Source organism: Anomalospiza imberbis, chromosome 14 (genome assembly GCF_031753505.1).
Source record: "Anomalospiza imberbis isolate Cuckoo-Finch-1a 21T00152 chromosome 14, ASM3175350v1, whole genome shotgun sequence".
Classification (NCBI taxonomy): domain Eukaryota; kingdom Metazoa; phylum Chordata; class Aves; order Passeriformes; family Viduidae; genus Anomalospiza; species Anomalospiza imberbis.
The window spans coordinates 14,662,631-14,689,209 of NC_089694.1; the positions used below are offsets into that span (position 1 = coordinate 14,662,631).

A 26,579-nucleotide genomic window follows, 5' to 3' on the forward strand; every position below is an offset into this window, starting at 1 on the left:
TGCCATTTCCCAAACAGCCCTTAGTCCTGCTGCTGCCAAAGCTGGGAAGAAGAACCGTGGGGCTCAGGCTCTGTGCACCCACCCCAGCCCCAAACCCCAGCCTCAAACCCAGCCCCAGCCCCAGCCCCAAACCCCAGCCCTAAACCCAGCCCCAAACCCAAACCCAGCCCCAAACCCAGCCCCAAACCCAGCCCCAGCCCCAGCCCCAAACCCCAGCCCCAAACCCAGGCCCAGCCCCAAACCCAGCCCCAGCCCCAAACCCCAGCCCTAAACCCAGCCCCAGCCCCAAACCCCAGCCCCAAACCCAAACCCCAGCCCCAAACCCAGCCCCAGCCCCAAACCCCAGCCCCAAACCCAAACCCCAGCCCCAGCCCAACTCTCCCGAGATGGGCTCCCCTGGCTGCCCAGGGCTTGGTCCTCAGTGATCTGCAGCCACACAGCTCCAAATCCAATATCTCTGCTATTGGATCCCCAAAGTCCAGTGCTGGGCTTGGGACAGCAGATCTCATAAAATAACACCCTCTGAGGGGTTTAACAAATCCTTCCTTTGCAGATAAGGAGACTATAACTTAATCCATCATCCCGGGCTTTCTTTGGCTTTGTTTTCACACAAGGGAAAGAAACCCATCAAAACTACTATTCAGCTCTACAGATCTATTTTTGTAAAGCAAAAAAATATTGTTATGGACCATCAGTATATCTGTACAAAGGTTAATAATTGTCAAGCCAGAAAATAATGGGCATATTTAAATAACAATTTTAATTAAAAAAAAAGAATATTGGCCTAACTGCATAGTAAAGGCTACTAATTCTTTACTCTAGCTGCAGGAAGTAAATGTCTAAATAAATGGTCATTTCACTTATTATGAGAAATGTATTGGGAATGAAGCAGCTATCAGAAATATATTAGAATAAACAAATTCGTGTGCCATACATACGTCATGAAACATGACTATGTAATTTCTAAAAGACATATGAAATTAATTTTTTATTGTATGTTGGGGTAGCTTCATTATGCATTTATAGTAACATATTAAAATATCTGGCTTGTTTACAAGCTGTAGTTTCAGGCCCAAGAAAATAGTTTGCATCATTCTGAGAACCACACATATATAAAAACACAAATAGAAACTAAATCATAGCTGCTATAAACATGAGAATGTAATGTAAAGCAGGGCTGGAATATTAATCTCTTCCAAGATGCAAATGCACTGATAATGCAAAATTTCTCTCCATTGCTGAAGCTGTTCACACCACAAAACTCCACTAAGTCAGATTTCACCAATACAAGAAAAAGTGGTTTTGGACTTTCCCTGGTAATTAAAATTTGTGGTATTTCAACAACACCAGAGCTATTTTCTATTGTCATGGCAGGTCTAACCCAGGGTACTGGTGCAATGGACTGAACTGAATAATGCACTGCCAAGAAAAATCTATAAAATACCTTTATTGCACATAATACCATGAAAATGAGGTCATTGCTGTGCAATGCTGCCATAGACAGGGTAAGCCCCAAACATATCCAATTTAAAACAAGGGATTTTTGATGCTTCTGCCTGTCCATCCTTCTCAGACAACAGACAATACAGAGTCACATGAGCTTCCCTGGGATCTGCTTTTCCTCTTAGTATTGAACCCTATGATCAGGAATGAAATTTTAAACTCTTTTTCTGAGATGCATTGATTCCATACATGATGATAAGTTCCTCAGGTCTCGAGTTTAGCCCTCAGTGCCAATGCAGATTGAGCAGCAGTGTGTGGATGGGTGCACGGCATACCCGAGGAATGCAGCTAATGCACTGTGAAATTGCACAGCAAATGCAGATGTGAACAACATATAGACTCAGTGGTCATTTAGTAAAACCTTCAAGACTTCTTAAAAATCACTGGCTCAGCACTGAAAGCTATAGGTTACCTCTCTATTGTTAAATCATTAAACATGGTGGGTTAATGGATCTATAATGAAATAGAAGACCAGCATTTTATAGCAAGTATAAAACATTTAAATTTGACCCAAAAGCAACACAGAGGAGTATGTGGCACAGAAATTCAGTACTTCACAGTAATTTTAACCCAAGCAATTGATCTGGATAAACACAACTCCAACATTCAGACTTGAAAAAATTCAGATTAGTTTTGATTCTTTTACTTCATCTATTAGTTAACTAACCCTGTTAAGCATTTGAAGGAAATGTTATGTGTCTATTATGCACGAAAAACTTGCTTCTAAATTATATTAAAAATATGTACGTAATTTCCTTGACAAGATTGACTTTGGCAGTTTATTTTAGGGGAAAGACCAATTCAGGGAAGTCTCCTGAGCGAAGGAGCACAGCTGCTTTGTGCAAAAGGAATTCAGGTGGAATGGGAACGTGGCATCAATCTTTCAGGCAAACCTGTCCCTTTCACATCAGTGACTGACATGACAGTTTCTAGGTCTTGAGGGAGCCTATAATTTGCTTCCTTGTAGTCTTGTGGTTGTTTTTATTTTAGTTTTGGGTGGTTTATTTCCCATTGGTTTGAGGTTTCTTTTGGTAATTTCAATTTACTAGAAAATCAAATCAACCATTGCAATAAAATGCTTCTCTTTTTCTTTTCACTGGGTGCACACCTGTTTCTCTCTGCAATATGTCCCAGAATCATCCTATTACTGCATTTCTAAGGGAAGTTTTGCTTTCTTAGTCCTCTACATAATATAACACAGTGGAACATAACCATCTCCCTTGTACATCTCAGACAGCTCCCAGGGAGAGCTCTGAGATGTTCTAGCCCAGGTAAATTTGCCCAGCTACTTTGGCAGATGCTACACTGTGTGCAGGCAGTCAGCTCATTGCTCACCTGGGAATGAAGATCAAACCTTTTCTTTCAGATCCATCAAGATTTCATGACTTTTTACACTGCACAGAAGGGAGAAAAAAAAAAAAGGAATTCTAGGAACAGTGTTCCCTTTTCCTCTTCACACAGGAATCAACATTTGGCAGAATGACAAGGAGCTGGCAGCTGCTGTGCTCTTGGTGGTGAGTCAAGGCTTCTACATTGCCACAAAAGGGAGTTCCTAGGACCTCAAACTGCCTTTCCTGATGGGGAGTAAGGAGGAATTACCTCAAACCAAATTATCAGCAGAAAGAAAAAGCTTCAGGATGAATCAATAAAATGAACTGTAACAAATTGCTTTTACTGATTCAGCAGTTCTCTTTCCTGAACTCTCCTGAATTCACTGAACATATGGTGAGCACCTTTCACTGCAGCTCCCTTTTACATCCAGGAACTCTTCTTTCTAAGACAAGCATCAGACCTTTTTCCTTACTGCTATCATTCTCTCTGATGCTTAGTAAATTAATCCATTCTTTGAAACTACTAGGTATTTTCAGCCTTCAATTTATTATATAAATAGTAGCTGCAACTACTTTATTTGTTTTGCTTGAAAAGACAAATAGTGGAATATAATGATGCTGATTTATCTGTTTTAATTAAAAATAAGAAGCTTGGTAGGCACTGCAGGATTGATAAATGGAAGTAATTTAATTTTTCCTATTGTTTTTTCTACTGCTATTGCAGAGATACTTTTTCCAGCCATCAGCTCTCATATCTAAATTTCAATATCAGTGGCATAATTTGAAGTTACAGAAATGCTGCAGAATTACTTCATTTCTAGGAAAAAATAAGCAATATGATTGCATTGTATCTATATATGATTATTAAGCAAGTATCTGTATGGTGTAAGAACAAGAACAAGAAAATTACCCAAAGTATCTCATTATACAGTATAATTTCTCCAGATGCCCAATTCAAAGACCATAAAATGCTCATTTTCCAAGTCTTAGAATATGTTTCATATTCAGATTTCTATTAATTGAATAAACAAGATTAGCTGTGTTGAATCTTCGGTGTCTTTGCAATTTTATCAGCAGACTTTATTAATGTACTCCCTTTCACTTCTAATACTTGTGCTTTGTAGAATGAAGACTCACTTTGCAGATTTTCATTTCATCTTGTTTTTCTCCAATATGTCAGGGAATTTCAATTAATCTGTAACTCTCCTGCTTTTTTTAAAAAATGGGCAATACCCAACATATTTCCTCTTCAACAAAATTTCATTAAGATTTCTAACAGATCTTACAAACTTTTGTGCAAGAAGCTCACAACAAATTATATATGGATGGCACAAGTAATAGAAAATATAAAGATTCTTCTTATAGGTTACAAACAAACAAATTAAAATATATTCAACATAGCTTAAAAGGGAAACAGAGAAATAAATACTTCAAGTTTCACAGACCTCTCGGTAAAATATAAATGACAAATTGAAATTAAAAGGTCTCATGTGGAAATTATATAATTTGATTTGGGGAACAACAAATACCGTGGCAAATAACAAACAGAAAAGTATATTTTTAAAATTATTATCAAACATCAGAAATGGAACAAAATGTTTGATTTTTAGGTTCTACTTTATAGGATTCTTCACAATGGCAAAAATATATGACAGACTGTAAAATATTAATGGAGTGGTTAAGTTTCTCAGTGCCAAAAGGATGTTGTGAAACGAACAGTGTCATATCAAAAATCATTATATCTATGAGATACTGGTGAGGGTATCTGATGTTAAAGGTTATGTGTTTAAAATTTGCTGGTAGTGAATTATTTACATTTATCCTAACTAATGTATCTTGTTAATTCATTGTTATGGCAAATATTTCTTTACTATACTTGTGAATTTGGTTTTTCTAGCATAAACATAACTCAAGCAAAATACAGGAAGAAAAGCAAACATAAATAATTATGATTGGAGGAAAATTTTCATTCCTTTCCAGTATGCTTGAGCTACAGGTTTGGTGCTCAGCATGTGATGTTGAAATATGAAATTTAACAATTCACAGAGATAAAAGAGCAATTCAGAGTTCCTAGAGTTACCTCCATTATAAAACACCACCGCCCCACTTATTTCTGAATATAATCTCTTGTTAAGTTTTGCTACCAACATGAGAGATATTTATGTCTTTCTGTAGATAAATAATGCTTAGCTGACAAAAGCATGAAGTATTGCTGAGAGTTGCCCCATAAACAGTTATAATTCTGGTAAATGGCTCTTATGGCTGTTGTGGAAAGCCCAGTAATTCCAATAATTTTCTTATTACTGGATGCTCTTTGCCTTCACACTACCTGAATCACTAAAATTCATTTTCAGTCTTCAGAAGTGACAGAGATGAAAGTTTCTACTGACAACTCATAGAAATGGACATGATAATAAAGGTAAATTAATGTATTATCTAAAATAAGCACTGCCGTTATTGATACAATACACTTTGTTACTTTAAATAACAAGTCAGATATCATCCCAAAAGCACTGTGAGTATCCAGGACATTAATAAGTACAGACAGGAAGTTGCAGAGTTCTGACATTTTCATTTATAACTGTATTTCATGGACTGACATTAGGGTTTTGTTACAGTCATTCACAATCTTATTTGAAAACAGTCTTTTTCTTGAGAACCTACACAGCAGAAGTGGAAAATACTAAAGTTTATTTAAGCCAAAAATATGTAGTCAGTGAGTATAATTCCAACACAGAAAAAGAAAACAAGAAAAGCTTAGCACCACCTTATAGAGATGTGCTGGCAATTTCTGAGTATAGTGGTAAATAAAAATGAGTCACTAGATGAGGAGTTGTTTCATACAGGCAGGAATTTTAGATGGGATGTATTGGAAACACAGCTAAGATGGAAATCAGGCCTGGAAAACACCCCAAGTATGCTGAAAGACAACAGCAAAATCAGCTCTCCCATGGATTGCTGTTATCACCATGGGACCGTCACCCAAGGTAGTCTGTGTGTCTCTTAAACAAATGACAGAAGACATTTTTTGGCAGTCACAGCCATGTGAGGCCAACAGAAAATTTCCTGTTAACTTCAGAAAGCTTTAGATGCAGCCCTGTCTGTAGAGTTCTCCAAAACACACTGAAACTCATTGTGGTTATTCTTCACTTTGTCAAAGCTTCAGTTTCCCTATAATGGACTGAAGGAGGCCTTGAAGTTAACTTTGACAGGGCAATTCCCCTTTCCATTGGGAACACTAGGGGAAAAAAGCATGAGCAGGTACAGCTGGTTTGCACCTCTCATCCCATCAACAGCAACATTTTCAAGAGCTGAAGGATCTTCATGTCATCCTGCTACTTGGAGCACATACATAATGTTTTCTTTTATTTTGCTTAATGCTTATTACTAATGTATGTAACATGTGGTAGCCTGTTATAAATTCGATTAAATGTTAATGTAAACATCTGCTTGACTTCATCTGTATACTGATATATCAGGCCAAGAACTAAAATTTTTACCCTGTGAGTTGCTTTTACATTATGTGCCCATCCAAGGAGAAAGAGACAAGGGAAAAGAACCTGTTAAATTGACACTGGGCAGCTACAAACTCCTCTAAGTCATTGACACTATAAAAGATACCTGTATGAAAGCCATTGAGATTAAAGGCACAGCAGTTAAAACATTTCTCACAGGGCTCAGGAGTACCAGTGACTATTAAAGCATAAATAATAATCTCAAAGAGAGTACAATGGGAGATATCACAGTGTTTGGAAACAGAAGAATGAAGTCACTTGTACAGGCAGGAATAGCTACACTCACTGGACATGTTCAACTTGTCAAAAAATGACACAATTCTCAGACATACTCACAGGTCACTCATAGAAGAGTCACCCTGAGGAAGCAGCTCTTGAGAAAGGCACATAAATAACAGTTTCAACTGTTACAGCTCATATAAGAAGAGATGGACAAACAAGCACCAGCAACTTTGAAATATGAATCATTACTTAAATACATCCCTGAATCTGAGAAAAGCTAAGAATAATTAGAGAAAATTTGCTCTGCTCTACCATGCAACAAAGCAATTATCGCCTTCCTCTTAATGTAATTTCAAAGGTTGATTTCAGACAAACCATCTCAAAATTAAACAGATCTTTAGAAAGCAGAAAAATATTCATATGGACTTGTCACAGAGGGAAGATAAGAATACCATTAGTCACCTCAAACATAAGAGCCACCCACAAATTCCTGGCATGCTGTCATGCATGAGAGCAAGAAGTGTTTCCCCTACATGCCCTCATACATGAGAGCAAGAAGTGTTTCCCCTACATGGTCTAGTCTGCCAAAGAAACCATTTGAAAATTCAGTTGCTGACAGATGAACACACGTGTTCTGACTCACATGAAAACACCTACATGACTGTAAAGAATCACTGATGCACCCCAGCAGCATTACATCCATTTGGACTCTAAAGCTCCACAAGTTTCAGTATCAAAAAAAGCATTTGTGTGAGGTTTGTTTCTCTTCTCCATCTCAACATGTAGCTGAAGATTTGGTAATAAGAATCAGCTCAGAAGCTCAATCCTACTTTTTCCCCCTTCTCCAGAACTGTGCTTTTGATTGGCAGCCTCAATTAGAAGTGGCGCCATGCATTCCTACTAATTATTGTCCTGCCTAATTCTTATTAAGTCTGAAGGAATTTAAGTTTGCAAAGTTGGTGAATGAAAAGGACCTGTGGGTTGTTATGGTATCTGCTGGCTATAGTATGTAGACTAACAAGATAAAACAAGTAAGGATGGATAATAAACTAATGCTAATGGACCACACCAAAAGAAATATTTTAAATTTTGTGTGTTATAACATTTAGAACACTATTTTAACTGTACTGATTTTCTCACCCTTAGGAAGCAAAAATGGTGCATCAGTGGTCTCCCATGTCAGTGCTATGGAGGTTGGTGAAAATGTTGGTGGAATGTCTTGAGGACTTCAAAAGTAATTGGATTAGTGCTCATATAATTAATAGGATTACTCTGACTCTGCACATTAATAGGATTTTTCCTTATCAATTCCAAGCTTAAATGTTGTGAAACCACATGTGTCTGTATACTTCCCCCAAGAACTCTGTGAATCACAACAGCTCCCAGTCTCATAATTGTGAAGCATTTTCTCTGGAAGCTCCCCTCTGAATAAAAATATAAGCTCAACCACATAAATGTTCTCTGATGTCTTCTGTACACTTTATCTGTTCTAAACTGAACTTTCCAAGCACATACCTACTTTACTGAAACAAGGTTTTCACTGAACACATAATACCAAGTTCTCTCCAAGGCTGCATTCAAGATTACTTTTTTTTCCCCCTACAACCAATTTCCAATCCATTAAGCTGCTCTACTTTTCTCTTTTCAGCAGCTATTTAACTTGGACATTAACCTTTGTGGCTGGCCACAATCTCTTAAACACTTTGCTTTGCAACAGACTTTCCTAGGCTGTCAGTTACATTTCTTGCAGAGAAATATGATGCGGAAACCATTAAGCCTTAGTATGGTATTTTTGCTGCCATTTTTAGCTTTAACCTCCCAGGAAGCTTTCATAGGAAACCTCTGAATAACAAAATATTTTGGACAAAGTACAGTATTAAATCAGTGGAAATGAATCCACTTCAGTGCATGACTGTTTACATCACCCATTTAGCTGGCAAATTGCACAGACCAAACTGATCAATGTACACATCCTTGACTTGACACAGTAACTAATTCTGCCTCTATTTCCTCAGCACAACCATCATCTTCATGAGTAATGTTCATGACTTTGTCTGGGAGTTTGAAACTTGAGAATTAATTAACTCACAGACTGCACAAAACCTCTAAAAGCTAAGAAAGGATTAAGAGTGTGCTGCCACTCTTTCTGGTAAAAGGGTAGGTAGAAAGTTATTTCTTAAAAGCTGCTTGACTTCAGCAATAAGACCACTGTAGAAATTGAAGTTAACTTGCTGGCAGACCTGGCAGAAGACAATATTTGCTAAGCACAGGGTGTTTATATGTCTTGCACTGAGCAGATACAATTTTTTTTTCATTACAGGGTATCTGGGTGAGTCACAAAAACTCCTAGTTAGAAAAAACACACTCTCCACAAAAAAGGATATAGGCAAAATTAATACACTATTCCTTCCCAAGGTAATGGCCCAAAATTTCAGAAAGAAAGATAAATTAGGGTGAATCTTCAGAACGTGTTTCTCTGCAGATGAGAAGGATTACAGTGTACAGCCATACAAAGAAAACTCCTGAACTGCCTCTCCTACAACTTAAGAGTGACACACATTGCCCAGTGAAATCCATAAAGGACCTGGGCTGGAAAGTGACCTGTAGCCCTTACTGGCAGGGCAAAGCCCTTTTTAGAGGCTGCTACTTGTTTTCAGCCATACTCCAATTCTCAGTGAGTGAAAAAGCACATTCTAGCACGGGAAAAAGAGTCTGCTGGTGTGGTGGAGTATAAAATAAAGTGCCTGCAGGAAAATGCTTAGCCTATTCCTACAATCAACTTCTTGTCTCAAATCGTCTCCTAATTTTACAGTCAGAGTAAAGGTAATTTTCAGGAAATGGTACAAAAAGAGTGTATCAGTGAAAGGATGCATTCAGAGACAGTCATAAAGAACATACCCCCATGTACAAGAGAAGACAAGGAAAGCCCCATGTAACTTCCCTGTATCTGCCCCTGAACTTTTTTGTTTTCTCAATCTGTATTTCAATCCTTCTCTCTAGCCACAGATACAATACACCCTGCTTGTATGTGTTTGGCAGAAAAAACAAAAGCCACTTGGCACTTCATTTTTTTAATGTATATTTTATTATATTTCTGTAAATAAAGATGTTTTAAAATTCATTTATTTTTCTTCTCATGTGTTTCTGATTGAAAAATCTGACTTGAAAATTGAGTTTTCCAGTTTATGTTTCAGTAGATCCAAAGTAACTCAGTATTGCTTCCAGCTTTTTGTCTGCTGAGAAATTGAATTTACTTGAGCAGAATCACATCAAATAATAACATGAGAATATTACAGAAAAAGAGGAAAAAATGGTGTGATAATTACCACAGATATAGATTTACCCTAATATCAATCATTGATGTTACTCACAAGACTGGGTTGCAATCTCATTAGGAAAAATCTAACCTTTTTTTTGTTTGTAACAATTATCTTGCAATTGTTTGCAGCAAAGGCATGACAAAGTAACATGGATTTTGTACATCTGTCTTATGGTTTAGCTGATTAAATCTGGAAAGGCACCAAACACAGAGAGATTAAAAACAGTTATAAAAATAAATATTTGATCTTGTATTAAATTGAAGGCTCTAAAATTTGAACCTCAAGTGCTAGCTACATATTTCATCTCCATGCAGGCTGGAAACAAATCATAGTGTCATCTGGAAAAAGTCCAGGCCTTGTAAGTTTGCATAAAATTCTGGTTTCATTTTTATTACTTCTGGCGCTGTTTCATGGATAAATATATTTTATTGTAATAACAGTAAAGCCTTTGGTAAAAAACTATTCCCACAACCACAGCTCAACTCATTGCCTTGTTCAGGATAGAATTCTGTTTCTGTTGGAGCACTGAACCATTCAGGAATTTCACCAAATAATAGATTCCAGTAACAAGGAAAACAATACTCGACAGTCAATAGAGAAATTTCTTGTTTCAAACTACCTATTTTTAAAAGTTCCTTGGATAGTCCCTTTGGCAAATTCAGTGTGCAGTTTAAACATCTCCCTGCTGGTTTTTATACAGATTACAACATACATCTTGTAAGTACCACAGGTCACTGGTGTGCTCACAATTTCTATTTTAAATAATCATATTATCCCTACTGCTTAGATTAATTAGTTTGGCTAACTGGTACTATCTCCAGCTATAAAAGATTCACAGATCCATAATTCTATGTAATTATGCTGAAAATTAAGTGTGAAAATATTGCAACTGAATCACTTGCAAAAAAATGTCTCTTTTCAATTGACAGCTACTTATTTTGAGGAGAGCATATTGAAAGTGAACTGTTTCTCCTGGACTGAAGATCCTAGGAATATCATCCAGTGGTATGCTTGAGGTAAGAAGAGATTTTATAAATTAATCATTTTTTTAATCTATATATTTGAGGGGAGTAATCTTTTAAAATTTAAATAAACATACTTTTCAGAGCTCCTAATTCTAGATCTGTGCAGGAAACAATGGTGTTGTGTTACTGGGAATCCTTTTGTAGAGGTTTGACACAACTTGACATGAGATGGAGAGATCAGCATATTGTAGAAATAAATAGGTGTAATAAAAATTAAAAATGCATAAATATATGTATTATAGCACCTTCATTTCCCATGTAGTGAGGAAATTCAGACATATTTACATGGCAATGTGGGATATCTGAATAAAAACTAGAAGTGGAAACATTTTTAAAACTATACTTGTACAAAACAACAGAGATTATCTACAACATGCAGGTTTAATTTTTCTCCCTTAGTCCCTACAATTCAGTGTGTTCTTGCTACCACTTAAAATTAAATATGTGATGGGTAGCCTCAACAGATCTGACATTTCTAAAAGAGCACAAATGAAAAGATTCCACACCTTGTGTTCTGTACAAATGACAAGATTGCACAGAACAGAGGAGCAGGGTTAGAAGCAGCACAAGGACATTGCTGGAGCAATAAGTAACAATAAGATGTGCAGTAGTAGAGCCATCATGGAAACAAAATGTTTACATAGGACAGAAAGGAAAGCTGACACAAAAAAAATCTTTTCATATTCCTTGGTACTTTTATTAACCATTTGTATCCTTGGCAGGGAGTAGCAGATGACAGACTAATTAATTAACTGTAGATTCATCGGGTTGTTGAGCGTAATCTTTTTTTAGGCCACGAAGATCCTTCAGGGAAGAGGACTCAATAGTGGCTTCTGATCTTGTCTTACTTGTTTTAACTTTGGTTTTTGTATTAGTAATTGGTGCTGAGAGTCCTTACCCCAGATCATCATCGTTGGTCACTGGCTGATTGCGTTTGCCTGTGTTCTTCTTTCCCGCAGCGAATGCCAGTGGTTAGGCTCACTGTTTTAGCTGCTGGCTTAGGCTCACTGTCTGGTTTGGCTACAGCTTGAGTAGCTGGGGTGTTGGCCGCAGCTTGAGCAGCTGGGGTAGCTGCTGATTTATCTCCCTGCCCCCTGTCCCTATCTGCCGCCCTACAGTATCTAGCAGTGTGTGATAAGCATAGGCCAGGGCCCAGCTCATTGCAATGAGCTTTTTCTCTTTAGAGTCATTATGGCACTTCTCTTTCAGGTATTTCCCCACCTCAGCTGGGTTCTGAATTTGTTCATGTGGAAAATCCCAGTCTACAGGGTCAAAAAATTCTTTTAGGGTTTGGTCTGTATTTTCTCATTCTCTACACCACTTAGGATTTTCCATGCCTGGGTCTACTTCTGGGTCAGGGGTCTCATCAGCTCTTCTGGATATCTCAGCCCTCATTCTAGAGAAGCTGCAAGCTGTATAGAGGAAGCTTACTAGATTAAATACTAGGAAAGTGGTTTCTTTAACATTTAGGGGAAAATGAAAATTTTAAAAAAGTGACATAAGAGATTTAAAGGAGAAGAAGGAACAGTAAGGCTGGAAAGCCTCATCCCCTGCTCCTCCTCTAACTGGGTGCAATTACTAATAAACCCCTAATACATATTACTGGAACTGGTATGCAGGGTAGGATGAAGAAACTATAAACTATACTTATCTCGAACAGACTCCAGTATCTTTGTAAACACCCTATAAATCATTATCACTGAGCCCAGTACAATGGCTATTCTAATCTGTGCTTCTTTACTGCAAAAACTACGTGTTAGAGACAATACTGGAGCTATTTCTGGATAAGAAAATAATCTTAGTGATTAGAAAGGTACTAAAACTTTAAAAAAGTCTAGAGACTAGAACTACATGAAGGCCTCCACCCTGAGAGCCATTACAAATTCAAGTAACATGGTTACTTGACTTTTTACTTGACTATTTTAAACTCCTACAGAGCAAGTAAAACTAATATGTAATTAATAAAGTTTTTTTTCACTTTCTCAGGCCCCACGTTGGGTGCCAATTAATGTATTTGTCCTGGTTCAGGGCAAATTTGGGAGAGAACCCCCAAAGGGGCCCCTGTAGAAAGCAGATTAAATCAGCCCCTTCCCCAACCAGTTCTCGGTGAAAAGTGGAAAAAACTGTTTATTAAATAAGAAAACCTAAACAATATTAAACAATAAAAGCTCTTGCCACTCCAAAGAGAGACAAACTCAGAAAGTCCCCTCCGTGGGCTGCAGCTCGGCTCACTCGGGCTCTGTCAGCTCCTCTGGCACTGGAAATGGCGCAGCCCAGGCCCGGCCAGGTGGGCCACAGGTGAGAGCTGCTGGTGCTCTTCTGGTGTTCAGTCCAGAGCAGGTTAAACAGGTCCAAAGAAAAGGAAAAAAAAAAAAAAAACACCACAGTCCAGGGAACTTCTTTGTCTTAGCTAGCTAAAACTAACTAACTAACTAAAACTAACTAAACTAACTAAGCAAAGGAGAGCTCTGTCCCTCTGTCTGTCCATCTGCAGACAGCACAGTCCAGGAGCAGGAATGTGGAAGAGTGAGTGCAATTTCTGAAAACAAACTCCTTGCTTCTTCTCTCCCCACTTCACTCTCAGAACAAGTCTTAAAGGTGCAAAACTTATTATTCAGCATAAACAGAACAGACAATTGGGATACAAGCATCTTATAGCCAACCCAGGACAAATTGTCAATTTGCCCCTCAGGCCTCCAGGATCACACGTTACTCTAAACTTCATAACTGTCCTTAACACAGAGTTTCATATTACTGTTTTCCTTCAGTTAAATTTAACAGCATTTTAATTGACTTCTCAGAACATAACATTTTTTAAAATGCTACTTGCTTTCCTAGCTGGTCATTCATACATTAATAATGAACAACTGTCAGGTGTTAAGTTGCTAACAGTAAAAAGTAATACACTTTTTAAAAAAGTTTTAATTAAAAGTAATATACTTTTATTAAGTTCTATTATTTCAGTCTTTCCTTCAATAACTAAAAATCAAAACACACTAATTATAAAACATTTTTCTGTCCTAGGACCCTCCTGATAAAGGCCAACCTTCAAGCACTTGCAGTTTAGTGGGCATGGTGGAAAAAAAATTGAATAAGGTACTCAATGTTGTGTTATATTCAGAGTATTAAATACTTTGGAATGTCCCCAGGAATGCATTAGCAGAGAAGACAAGATATACTGTGATGCAGGAGTGAGGCTGGAGAAGAAAATCCTGACAAACTCTGAACTCCAACAAGCTGTCAGTGCTGAGAGGCCACAAGAATCACTTCCAGCCAGACCAGAAGGCTACAGAGGGGGAATGGGGCAGCTACTGTTGCCACATCCCCAGCTCCTTATGAATGAAATCAATATACCAGGTGAGATTAAGAAAACCTCAGGTTTCAATTTCTATAACCTGTGAACTAAAAATGTGATTGAATCTTTTCATTTGTGGCTATTTTCTGCATCAATCACATATTTTTTTTCTTGCAATGGTTATGAGATTTTGAGCAGGTTACTGAGAAATCCAGGTCTGTTTCAGATAAAATTGTGTTGCTTCGTGAACTCCAGGACATATAAACCAGTCTTGCGCCTCGGGATTTTTATTTACAGAACCAATCTTTCTTACTTTGCTTAAACTGTATTTTAACCTATCATTCTTCAAACTATATATGAACACCTGTGTTTACAAGAGCAGAACTGTAGCCTGAGGGTTTCTGGTATATTTACCTCACCACAAAATAATGCTGCCAAGTCAGTATATCCAATACAATCTATTCAAGGAGAACAACCAATCTGAGCAGTGTTTTTCATCAAGAAAAAAACAGTATTCATCATCAAAAATAGAATATGTATTTAGTCTGGACAAAACCACCTCCATGTACACCTACACCAGCTAAGTTCCCTTTCTTTATCACAATAAACATCTACTGGGTGCTGCAGCCAACTAGAACGATCTGCCTCCTTCTCCTGGCTGCTGGACACCCACTATCTTTAAGAGTGTGCAATGATTATGAAATTCAAACTTATAATTTATGGAGGCTTGCTGCTGTTGGCTTTAAATCCTCTGTCTTTGCTGCAGATGGGAGTGTTGCTATGGCAGCACCAGAGTCAATGCAGGCCACAAACCCTGCCCAAGTTCGGGGGCCTGGTGTCCACTCTACTCCTGGTTGCCATGGTTGCACTGCTTTAAGTACCAGCTAATTTAACAAGTTATAATCTGGCTCTGTGCATTGCCATCTTTGTTTTAAATCACTCTGGAAGAATGGTTCTGGGATTGCCAGGACAAATTCCAGGAAATGGTTCTGCTTATTATTCCCAGCTCTTCCCAAATGGCAGGGAAACGATAATAAGGTGGCATGACCTCCAAAAAACATTTTTTAAGTCATTTATACAAATAAAATCCTTAAATTTAAGAATATTTCCTAATAAAAGTGTCATCTGACAATATGTAGAGGAAACCACTGCTGTTTATTTCCTACCATCCCCATTTCCTCTAGGTTCTCACACTCACCATGACAAGTGGTGTACTGTATCTTCTGACCAATGCCCAAACTCAACTGATTTTGGTGAAGTGAAATTAATTAATTAATTAATTTTGTAGGACATTTATTTCCTTTAAATACCCAAATAACTTTATAGTGAAGTCAAGAACAAGTTATGCCACATTCTGCAGGATCTGAGATGGAAACAAGGTTAAAGTCTGAAAATTATTTTTGGTTCATTTGGGTTTAACCCTAAAACCTCCAACTCAACATGTCACCTAATATATGGAATTTGTCATCATGTTTCAGTGTGTAATCAAAACATCCAGACTGATATAAATCAGACAAGATGTGTAGCTTTTCAGACTGTAGACTGCGGGAAAGAAAAGGGAGAACTAGAAGAATATCAACATTCTTCCCTACCAGGGGATGATGATGATATGTTCCATATAGGATTTAGTTGTATTGCAAGATGTGAGAGCATCGAATTCAGGTAACTTCCCCCAGTTTTCACTTCCCAAATGTTCACAGCACTACTGTCACTGTTAGGATGAGTCACTCCCGAGTGTGCTGAGCATCTTTGTTTTTTAGCAGGACAGGCATGGGATTTTCTCTGGTACTTTCTAACAAAGTTTAGGATGCAGCAAACTCTGCTTCAACAGTCCTGTATCTGTTTAGGGATTTAAACAATGTCTCTGCTGCTGGAAACATCATCATGAATAATGGGAGTCTCAGATTTTCTGATTTATGCGACTTGAGTTTGAGATTAAATTACTTTCCTTAATTATCAGAAATTACTTCAGTAAAAATAGTTTGTAAGCAAATTTTTAATCATTTTTTTACCCCCTTCTTTCATCTCCTTAAAGGACCATAGCTCAAAATCTGAGGAAATTTTTTCCTTCTATAAATTTTTACAAAATATTTCTTTAAAATAATGTGCAATTGTTTTGAAACATTTCCATTTTACAAATATCAGAGTAATCAACTTTAAAATACCTCTTTTCCTAGCATTCCCTATGAGATAGAGAATACAAACTCCTCATACATTTTCTCTTCTTGCTAAAGTTCAGTCAAAAAAATCTGCATGACAAATCACTGTAGAGATGTCACTTCCATTTCTAAGTAAAAATGCTGCATACAGGGAAAGTCAGGTCAATCCTTTTAGTAGAAAGCTGGCCAGTATTTGCTGTCTATGTCACAAATGTACCTGTTTCCATTAATTATCTTCCTCCCTTGCTTAGGCCTCATCTTTAACAAGCTTGCAGTGTCCTTGCAGGGCAGCACAAAGGTCTCTTCCCCACCTGCACAGTTCTCTTAGCACTGAGATGTAACACAGCTAACTCACAGTAGCTTCTGAAGGCACCATTTTCTGTGAAAAGGAAGAGCTCACATTTGACCCAGACTCCCTCTTTGCATTTGGGGTAAATACTCCTTTTCTTCTCCTGTCTGCTTTTCTGATGCCTCACTCATTTACAGGACCATATATTATGGCAGAAGTTCATTTGTGATGTTCTTGTTGAACAAGAAAATAATTTGTTTCCTTTTCCTAAGGCTGGAGCTCCAAGTCAAGAAAATGTATTCACTGTTGTCTACATTTATAACAGAATTCTGCAAACTATCACCCTGATACAAATGAAACAAATGAAAAATATCTGTTGATCCTTTCCACTAAATAATAAGAGATTTCTTGTTTTTTTTTTTACCAACACTGGCAGGTCAAAAACTTACTTAGGTGGAACATTCTTGGGTGTACTCACAAGCCAAAAAAATCAGGTACTTCTTCTAAACTTAAAATCATTACAATAAAATAGACCAGTGTTTAAAAAAACAGATCTAAAGGGGAGCTTACTTCAAGTTTGAGGCAGAAAAATTTAAAGGCTGCTGCAAGAGAAGCTCAGAATAAGAGCATCCATACCTTAAGTCATATTCAGCTACTGCTTGAAAAATTGTAAGAGAAGGCTGGTTTTCATGTATTTCTCTATATTCCTGCATGTAATTCTCTTGAATTTCAAAGCTATATCCAAGACACTGACTTCCTAGACTAGGCCTCAGGCTATCTAATAATAAAAAATGTAGTATTAAAACAAGTTTTCATCATTAAGAATTTCCTAGAATGACAGCAAAGAGCTCCCACATAAGAATGTGCTGGAGGCAATGTGACTGCTCCAGATCTAAGTGGATGTAACACACAGACACTGAGCCTAGCTGCTAATGAAGAATATTCTCTAAATGTGTCTAATTTTGAAGCAGAAAGATTTATTCTAGAGAAAAACGAGGCAGTGGGACAGCAAGTGCAAAGGTAAACTGGTAATTCAGAAACAACATTCACCCTATTAATGTGATTTCTGTTCAGAAACAGTTACTTAAAGTATGTTCAGAGTTCATTATGAGCTTATACTGCACACACAGGAATGCTGGATGGAATTAATTTAGCATAAGACTATTTACACACAGGCTCAGAACAAGAAAGACATTTTTTTTTTTGTATTTCAGAACTCACAGTGTTAAGCAGGTTACATCAGAATTTCTACCCAAATTTACAGATTTCACCTTAAATATTCCTCTCAAGATACATCATTGTCTTGTTTTGGGATTCAGAACAAAAGCTTAAGGTAAGTGGAAAGGCTGCTATCAATGTCCATCTGTAAAAGGCAAAGCCACCTTTGTGGGAAAATGGAAAAAGTCAGGAAAGTGAAGGAACAGATGGACATGAAAGTTATACTTTGGGAACAATAATATCTGGTCCTGTCCCAAGAGTTGAGGCATTTTATAGATCGTGTTTAAATTCAGTTGAAGAAAGAAATGCTAATGGTGATGGATAGTGATGTTTGTTCACATAATCTACCAGAAAGCATGAAAAATTTAAAAAAAATACATTAAAAAAATTAGTTTTGAAGGGAGGGATCAATACAGTAAAATAATCAGAATTACAAAGCACTTGTACCCAATGCAATGATGCAGAGGAGTACAAACCTTGACTGTAAATTCAGATGAGCAGGGATAAACTCTGGGTTTAAAAAGAGCTTAGCAAAGATATCTCTCTTTGTGAATAAATTCTTGGGGGCTCTAACAATACAAACAATGATGGGAAAGGAAAGCAGCAGGAACAGCCACTACACACCCTTCTTCACATTCTAGAGAAGCTGGGCAGATTCTGTGAGGTAAACAGGAGATTTGTGCCCAGGAGCAGTGGAGTTTGTCTGGTTTCTGTTATGGCCAGCCCAGGAACCAAAGAGTGGCTCCCAGTGCATCCCCAGGATGAAGAGCCCCTGGCTGGTGTCTCCCTGGTCCCCTGTGCCAGGTGTGGCAGGTTACACACAGATAACCAAACCTGTGAGAATGACCTGCTCAGGTGCTGTGCTATCAAGGAACCTTATCACTCCTTCCTGAAAGGGAAAATCAAACCAAATGAGAGTCTTGTACTTCAAAAAAGGGGCAGGCAGATATTTACAGGCAATCTTTGGGATATTAAAAAGCTATCTGAATTGGATATTTCTCACCAGTTTATTGATGATGATGTCTCTACTTTTGCATTTTCATGTAATAATACCTAAGGATTAAAGCTATTGTGCAGAAAGATGTCAGCTCCAGTTGCTGTTTCGTTTAAAAAAAAAATTTCATTCCAATTTTTCATACGCTGGCATGTAGCCTGCAAGTTAGTATCTCAACTTTTGCCAGAAAACAACAAAGGGCTTGTCATCACTGCCTTTTGCTTCCCATAAGTGTTTCTTTCCTGGTAGGCAGCCTCTTGTTAGACCTGGCTCAAAATTCATCTTATACAAAGAAATCTACAGGTAAAGGCTTATTTAAACCAAACTTAATTATGCTAAATTCTAACATTCATTACCTGAAAAACAAAACCCCAAATCACTGTGGATGAACTGATGCTCTGTATTATTAATTTCAGGCAAAGCAAAAAGTGGTTTTTATGAAAGAAACACCTTATCCGAACTATCTAAAGAGCATTTTGATTAAAAGAAAATACATAACCCAAAGAAAATAGCAGCAATAAAATCTATGTATAAAAAATTATTTGAAAATATTCAATCAACAATATGATTGGCTTTTCAGCAGTGACACCTCTGGCTTAATTTCCTCCCTCTGGGGCAGGTTCTCAAGTGGTATAGGATATCTTCAACAGCTGCCAGACAGCAGTAACTACCATTAGGCAAATGAAAAGCTTTTCTGAGAGTGTCAGCACTTAAAAAAGACCATTAATTTCTCTTTGCTCTCTATTTCCCCATCACTCACTCCTATGGCAGTTGTCATACACCACCCTGCTCAGCTGCAAATTCATACTTCCATTTCATTGCATGTGCCTTGCAAAAGCCTTTCCTCATGACACCTTTGAGTTACAGTAACAGGAAAAAAGACTGAAAAACACTGTAGAGGTTTTTGGACTTGATCATATTATCATAGTGGACCTCTGCATTTTTTCCTTATAACAACATGCATCTCAAAAGCCTCCTAAAAGTGTGTGTATATATAGATATAAATATATGTATTAGTATCTCCTGCTTCCTGTAAGAAAACTATTTGTCTACAAGGGCATCTGATGACAGCACATTTGCTTTTCAGGTGTAGTTCCACAATTTCTTTTATACATTCTATACCTTTACCAAGGAATAGCTCAAAGTTCAGTGCATCAGGAACACAAGAAGATGGGTTTTTTTATTTATAGGTGTGCAACTGTATACTTTAATTCCAGATATGATCAATCTCCCTCTAAAGGAAGTACACAATGTTTTATTAAAAACTTCTGGAGAACATAATTCTCAGAGTAAGTGAAAGTGTAAATAAATATTCTTGCAAGGAATATATGAATTATTCTAACTCAGCAGCAGCATGTCAGTCAGGGCTGATTAGATTCTTTACAATACATCCTTATGAAAAGGAAAAATATTAGATTTGGTCCAAATTGGTAATTTTTAATGAGTTATATTTGTGGAACTTTTGGGATCAATGAGCCTTCTGTCATAAACTGAAGCAAAACCTTTACTACAGGACTCTGAACATTTTCTTGGAAATTCAGGTTTGCACATGTTATAAATCTGAATTATATTAACACCCGGAGAGCCCAGCTGAAATCAGCCCTTATTGTAACAGGTATAACAATATACAGTGAGAGAGGCACAACTCCATTATCTTACTATCAAAATTGCCTAAGTGCTAAAGAGATGACAAAAGGTAAATGGCAGTCAAGGTCCTGTGTTACCGCCGGCTCAGATGCCAACTTGACACCTAGTTAACAACATTTCCTATACTGTCTTCTAGCCTCTGGCAGCTAAATCCATTTTAAGAGAAATGGCATCACAAGGAGAATTTATGCAAGTGTACAATCTTCCAGGGAACTCTTCTAACTTCAAGGATGCAGGAAAAAAATACCCCAACACATTACCCTAGAGGTAAACTCAATAATACATGGTCTTCAAAGCATAAAATAGTAAAGAAAATGGTGTTTCTAACTTCCATCCAGATATATTTAAAAGTCTATACAGAGTATCTATCTGAAACACACCAGTGAAGGATATCTGAATACTGAAAGGAAATTACCTCAATTCATTCTCCTTTCCTCTCAAACCCTGTAAAATAATCACTTACAGAAATCTCTTACAGAAACAATGCTGCCTATTATTGCCAATGAAAGTTATGAGTCCACCCTTTCAAAAAGACTTTTGAACAAAGTTTGTTTGCAGCTATAACAATTTACATCCAGAGTTACTCCAATGGTATCTAAAGAGCTGTTCAAATTTACACAGTTGTCACTAAGAAGAATTTGGGTCCGTGTTTCACATACTCAGATTTAACAGCTGCCCTCTGTAAAATGCAGATTAGGTGATTACAGGTATTTCAGGGACACTCTGGTATGCTATCCTGCATGGCAATTCTGTCTAACTTGAAGTAAATATGTTCTAGCATGTTGCTGTAAAATAGATTCCTACTTTGTTGTGAGTAGACCTGCATTTATAAAGATGAGTGTTCCTTCCTAGGAATGGATCATTTCCACATTAATTGGTAAATTGCTGTTTCTTTGCAATTAGCACAACTTCTACAATAACGTAAACATTCTCAAATGAAATTGAAATTATTTTATCTTTTCTCTGCCCATTTTCTTTCTGCTCAGGTGGGAAAAAAAATAAAAGGAAAAAAAGAGCAAAAAAGAATGGACAAATTCTGTTGCACTGCTGGGGAAGAGTAACTATAGTAATTAGATTACTATGAGATGTTGTAAACACCAATATTATAACTGTGTCCAAAAAGTATGAGATATCACATTTTTAACAAACACTATCAAGCAGGTTACTTTTATTTATTTAGTTTACCTTCTAAAGATTAATTCCTTTAGGGTTTTTTCCAAGTATATGGGCTAGGATCCTTAAAGAAAACTGATGTTTCCACATAATCGCAGAGTGGAACAATGACAAAAACTGAGATATAGCAAGAATTTTGACAGTAGCTTAAAGTGGTGTCTTGAGAGCTGATTCTGACCTTAAAGTTGGTGGCCTTTTCATCAATCATGGCCATTATTCAGGTAGAGTTTACTTCCACTCCCTCTCCCTCACTCCTCTGAAATATGTTTTGATACCTTGACAGGAAAACTGCTCCTTAAGTTGGTCCCAAAGTTTTCTGTAATATTAGCAATACCAAGTAGAGAGGCAGGTCTTATCCAGACCTGCTTACAATTCTTAAACACTAATGTTTTATATAGTTTAACAGAAGTAAAGATTGTTTATTCAGACAGTAAAATCTGTTTCTCATCAGCTAGTAAAAGACAATTCCTTCCTTAAATATCTTTTTCTTCTCTTACTTAGATTTGCTAAGCAGTGCCATGGAAACTCGACATCAGTATGGTGTGATATTTGCAATCATCTACAGGTTTAACAGAAAAATGTGACAATTAAAGGGAATCTGAAAATTGCTGTGTTTCTCTGATAGATGGGTTTTATTAAATTAAAATTTCTTGATCATTAAGCAATTAACTTATTCTAAGTGAGAAAATGACTAATGATTTATCCAGTTTTAGAAGCCAGAAGGGAGAGGAGAGGAAGATTATTTTTAATGTTACTTAAGAAATATGACAGTTGGGAATCAATAAGGAAAAGACCAAAAGCTCCATGGACCCTGGTATCTCACCAGGGCAGCGTGATAGACCTTGCCTGGTTTTAAAGCCAGCTCCCTGCAAGGCTTGTGTGTGAGCAGGGACAAAAGAGACCACGTTTAACTCAGCAATCTCAATGGTCAATACTCACATGGATAGAGGGGGAATGGAAAATAGCACAAGTCTTAAGCAAAACTTAAATCAGTGCTTGTGGACCTAAGTGGCCCTAAAGAATCTGATGTTCACTATTAACTAACAAAGCAATTTATCTCTGTGATTATTTTACCAAGAGACACAGTTAAGACACTCTCCCCTCCTAATTTCCTATATTATTCTGCCATTACCTTGTCATCTGACCTTTCAATGTAGGTAGATGCTATTTAAATTAAGCTAACACTATTATTATATTTTCATTTTTCATAATATAGAAAAATTATTAAAATCTCATACAAATTAAAGAGTGCCAACAAAAGTGCATTACTTTGCTTTAGTAAAAATTCCTTTGGAGTGCAATATAACTAATGAGACATTGCTCTGAAATATGATTTAGATTACCATATAGACTGATTTTGCTGCAATTTCTAACTAACTACAAAATGCCTACTAATTAAAGCAAACTCAGTCTTGCCCTCCAGCACCTACAGCACAGTTCTCCTGTTCTGAGAACCAACACTCAGTGTTTTTCTGCAACCAAAATGTAAGGAAAATATTTGAACCATTCTTAATATTGATTAAATGAATGACTGAAGGCTGGAATCCAGTATCGCATTTTTGGGGTGACAATTGCAAATTATACAGGCTATACAACAAATTTAGAACTTTCAGGATAGAAGGAAGGTCTGAACTTTGTGGACCAAACTGTATTTGCTCCAGTTTTTGCTTTTGATGAGCAGCATGCTTACACTGATATAGCTCTTTCAAGGTAATATGCAATGGCTTGTTGTAACTCTAACACACAGGAATTGAAAACTGAAAAAAATAGAATTCCCTCAAGAATTTTCTTCTCTCTCTTCTCAAACTAAAAGCTGATGAGTGTTCTAAATATTATGCAAAAAAATCAACCAATATGTAGGCCTTTAGTGATCTGCCCTGCAATACAGTTATCCCAGAAGAGGTATTCCATGATAAATTAAGACATTATATTTCTGAACAAAGATATTACAATACTGCCTGAGAATATGTGCACTTCCTTTCATTTGTGAAACACTGAATTTGGGCCACAGTAACCAAATACTGTGAAGGCAAATCCTCCTCTAACGGACTAGCTTACACACTAATTTTAAGAAAATTGTATTAAAAAGGAACCAAACATATTTGTGGGCTTCATTCACTGACTCTTTTACAGACATTTGAGATTAGTTCTGCTGCTCCTGAATTTTGCCTATAACTCCAAATTAGTTTTCAGACAGTCCTCCTCAAGAAGGAAATATTTATATAACCATTCACAGTGCATCTGACTGCTTCTGCTTACCAACTTCTCCCCCTTTGCCTGGCAACACTCATAATGACTTTCAATTCCATTCACCAGTTTAGATCAAATTCAGAAAAGGTAAATGTTTCAGACATGTTACACCCCAGAAAATTCCCCCCTCATCCTCTCAAAAAAAAAAAAAACCCGAAATAATTCAGTATAACAATTAGCTTTGACTTAATGATGCCATAAGGAAAATGGTGCAGCATCCTTTGGTCTACATTGGACCCAGAGAATCAAAACAGGACAGATGTGTCATCAATACTTACAGTTCAGGAAAAGCACTAATGGATTAGTACAAGAAAAGCAGGAAAGGGTGTAAAAAAGAGTGTATTTTGTTACTCTCACTCACAAATGGAATGATAGAATCACTTAAGTTGGAAAAGACCTCTAAGATCAAGTCCAACCACTAACCTAGCACTGTCAAGTCCACCACCAAACCATGTAATGAAGGGACACACCCACACATCTTTTAAATACCTCTGGGGATGGTGACTCCACCACTGCCCTGGGCAGCCTATTCCACTGCTTGACCAGTGGAAGATGTTTTCCTGAGATCAAATCTAAACCTCCCCAGGCACTCCTTGAAGCCCCTTCCTCTTGTCCTATAGTTTTTCCTAGGGAGAAAAGACTGACCCCCATTTGGCTACAACCTCATTTCAGGCAGCTGTAGAGAGCAAGAACATCCCCCCTAAGCTTTCTTTTCTCCAGGCTGAGGAATCTGAGTTCCCTCAGCTGCTCATCATCAGAGCTGTCCTCCAGACCTTCTCTGGACACACTCCGTGTCTTGTACTGAGTGACCCAAAAATTGCCAGGCTTTTACTTACTTCTTTGTTTGTGACATTCTGTTTGTTTTCCATTTCTGTTACTATATACCTTTCTGTATTTCCAAGTGGTTTACAAAACTTCTACAATTTTAGGAGACACAATGTTTATCAAAGACTGAGAGAAAACCCTTATGGTAACTATGCTACTAATTTAGCTCCGAACTGATGAGTTTTTATGTGGAAATTTGTAGAAAAAGATTTGCTTTAAATAAAAGCTCTCTTTCAATGCTCATTATGGTGTGCTATGGAAATACAAAGCAGCAAGTGTCATCCTTTGTTATTCCCTCTCCTGATATAAAATAATGTTTACATTGCAGCTCCTCAGAAAAGGCAAAATTTTCCTCATCTTGCAACTTATAACACAGGTCAGTGTTTCCTGAAGCCTTGACCAAAAGCAAATCTAACTCCAGACATCTTTATTTAGGTCATCTATCCAGGCTCTGTAGAAACCTTCCCTGTGCAATGAAAGATGCACTGAACCTTTGACATTTCCACAGATATACATCAGTGCCTTAAGGATCTATATGAACATTTCCATTCCACCAGAGTAAACACATCACTCTTATTGATTTTAACTTATCAAAACGAAGATGGAAAACACTATGTGTATAATGTCTTGCTTAATGGTTGGCTGGGAGATCTCATGAACCACACTTACAGTCCCAGCAATGAACTTGATCCTCTAAAATGCAGGGAAATTTTAGGACATAAAATGTAACTTAATAATACTTACAACACAAATAGACTTGTCACAGCAAATTGGTGGAGGTGCAGATTGCAGGAAAAAAAAGAAAACTAAAATACAAAAGAAAGTACTCAAGAGAATGGTGGTTTCTTTTGATTAATCCCTTGAATTCTCATATTCAAAAAGAATTTAAAAAGTAGTGAACTATAGGAATCACGAACGACTGAAATATAAAGCTCACAAAGGCAAAACCTGCATATTTAACATAAAAATAGGCTATATTCTTAAATTTACTACAATTCAAGTTGAAAATTTTTTAAGTAGCTACTTTTAGTAGATTTTGTTGTTTTGTTTTTTGGGTTTTTTTTTTAAGGCATGGATTGGCCTGACAGAAGGATAGCCAATACTTTGCAAAGTTCAGTACTTGAAAGTAATACTCAGTGAGGGGAAAAAAGTCCATATAATTTAGAACTTTCCCATCTAGTTCTGCTCCCAGTGGAATGCATGTAAAAAAGCAGCAACAAACAAATCACCATAATAAACTTTGGGTGAGAAGGGTGGTGGATAGTTCTTAAGAAGCTTGGACTTCAATTAAGGCTTTCAGGCAAATCTCCACTGTGGGTGTCCTGTGATGCCTAAGGCACGAGGTCATGATAAGTTGCTCCACTATTTCAGTCCAAAAGAACTACACACACTTTAATTCTACTGAATTTTTTGCATCCTCTAGAATGCCTAAAATAAAGTACAGTTTTCCTTCAGTCCTTGTTTAGTCAGGGGAGAGAAAGAAATACCTATGAAAATCAATTCAATTTTTCTTATTCAGTCACTTTCTGGAGTGTTTTTCTGTTTTGTTTCTGTGTCAGTATTTTTAGCCTGGCACTATAAGCACTTTGAATAAACACACCTTGATCTCACAGAGATGGAAATGACTGAAAGTCTCTTAATAAATTTTAGATGACCATTAGAAAATCTCTCCCCTTTTCAAACATATTGTCAAAGCTGAAATTAAACATCTAGAAAGCTCAGAGTTGCTGCTGTGCCAGGATCAGTAACTGAATTTCTTTAGAAGGTTATGCAAAGACCTTTCTTATCAAGCCCTACAGTCCCATTTCATTGC

The 26,579-nt window shown here is 37.1% G+C and overlaps 1 long non-coding RNA gene across 2 annotated transcripts in view; it reads right to left on the reverse strand.

Annotated features, from left to right (window-relative positions):
• Nucleotides 1–413: 413 nt before the first annotated feature.
• LOC137482583 (uncharacterized) overlaps nucleotides 414–26,579 on the reverse strand; it is a 233,909-nt gene continuing 207,743 nt past the window's right edge. For both annotated transcript variants that reach the window (XR_011004160.1, XR_011004161.1), the window contains one exon: nucleotides 414–19,521. This is a non-coding gene — a long non-coding RNA (uncharacterized lncRNA). The remainder of the gene's footprint in view (nucleotides 19,522–26,579) is intronic.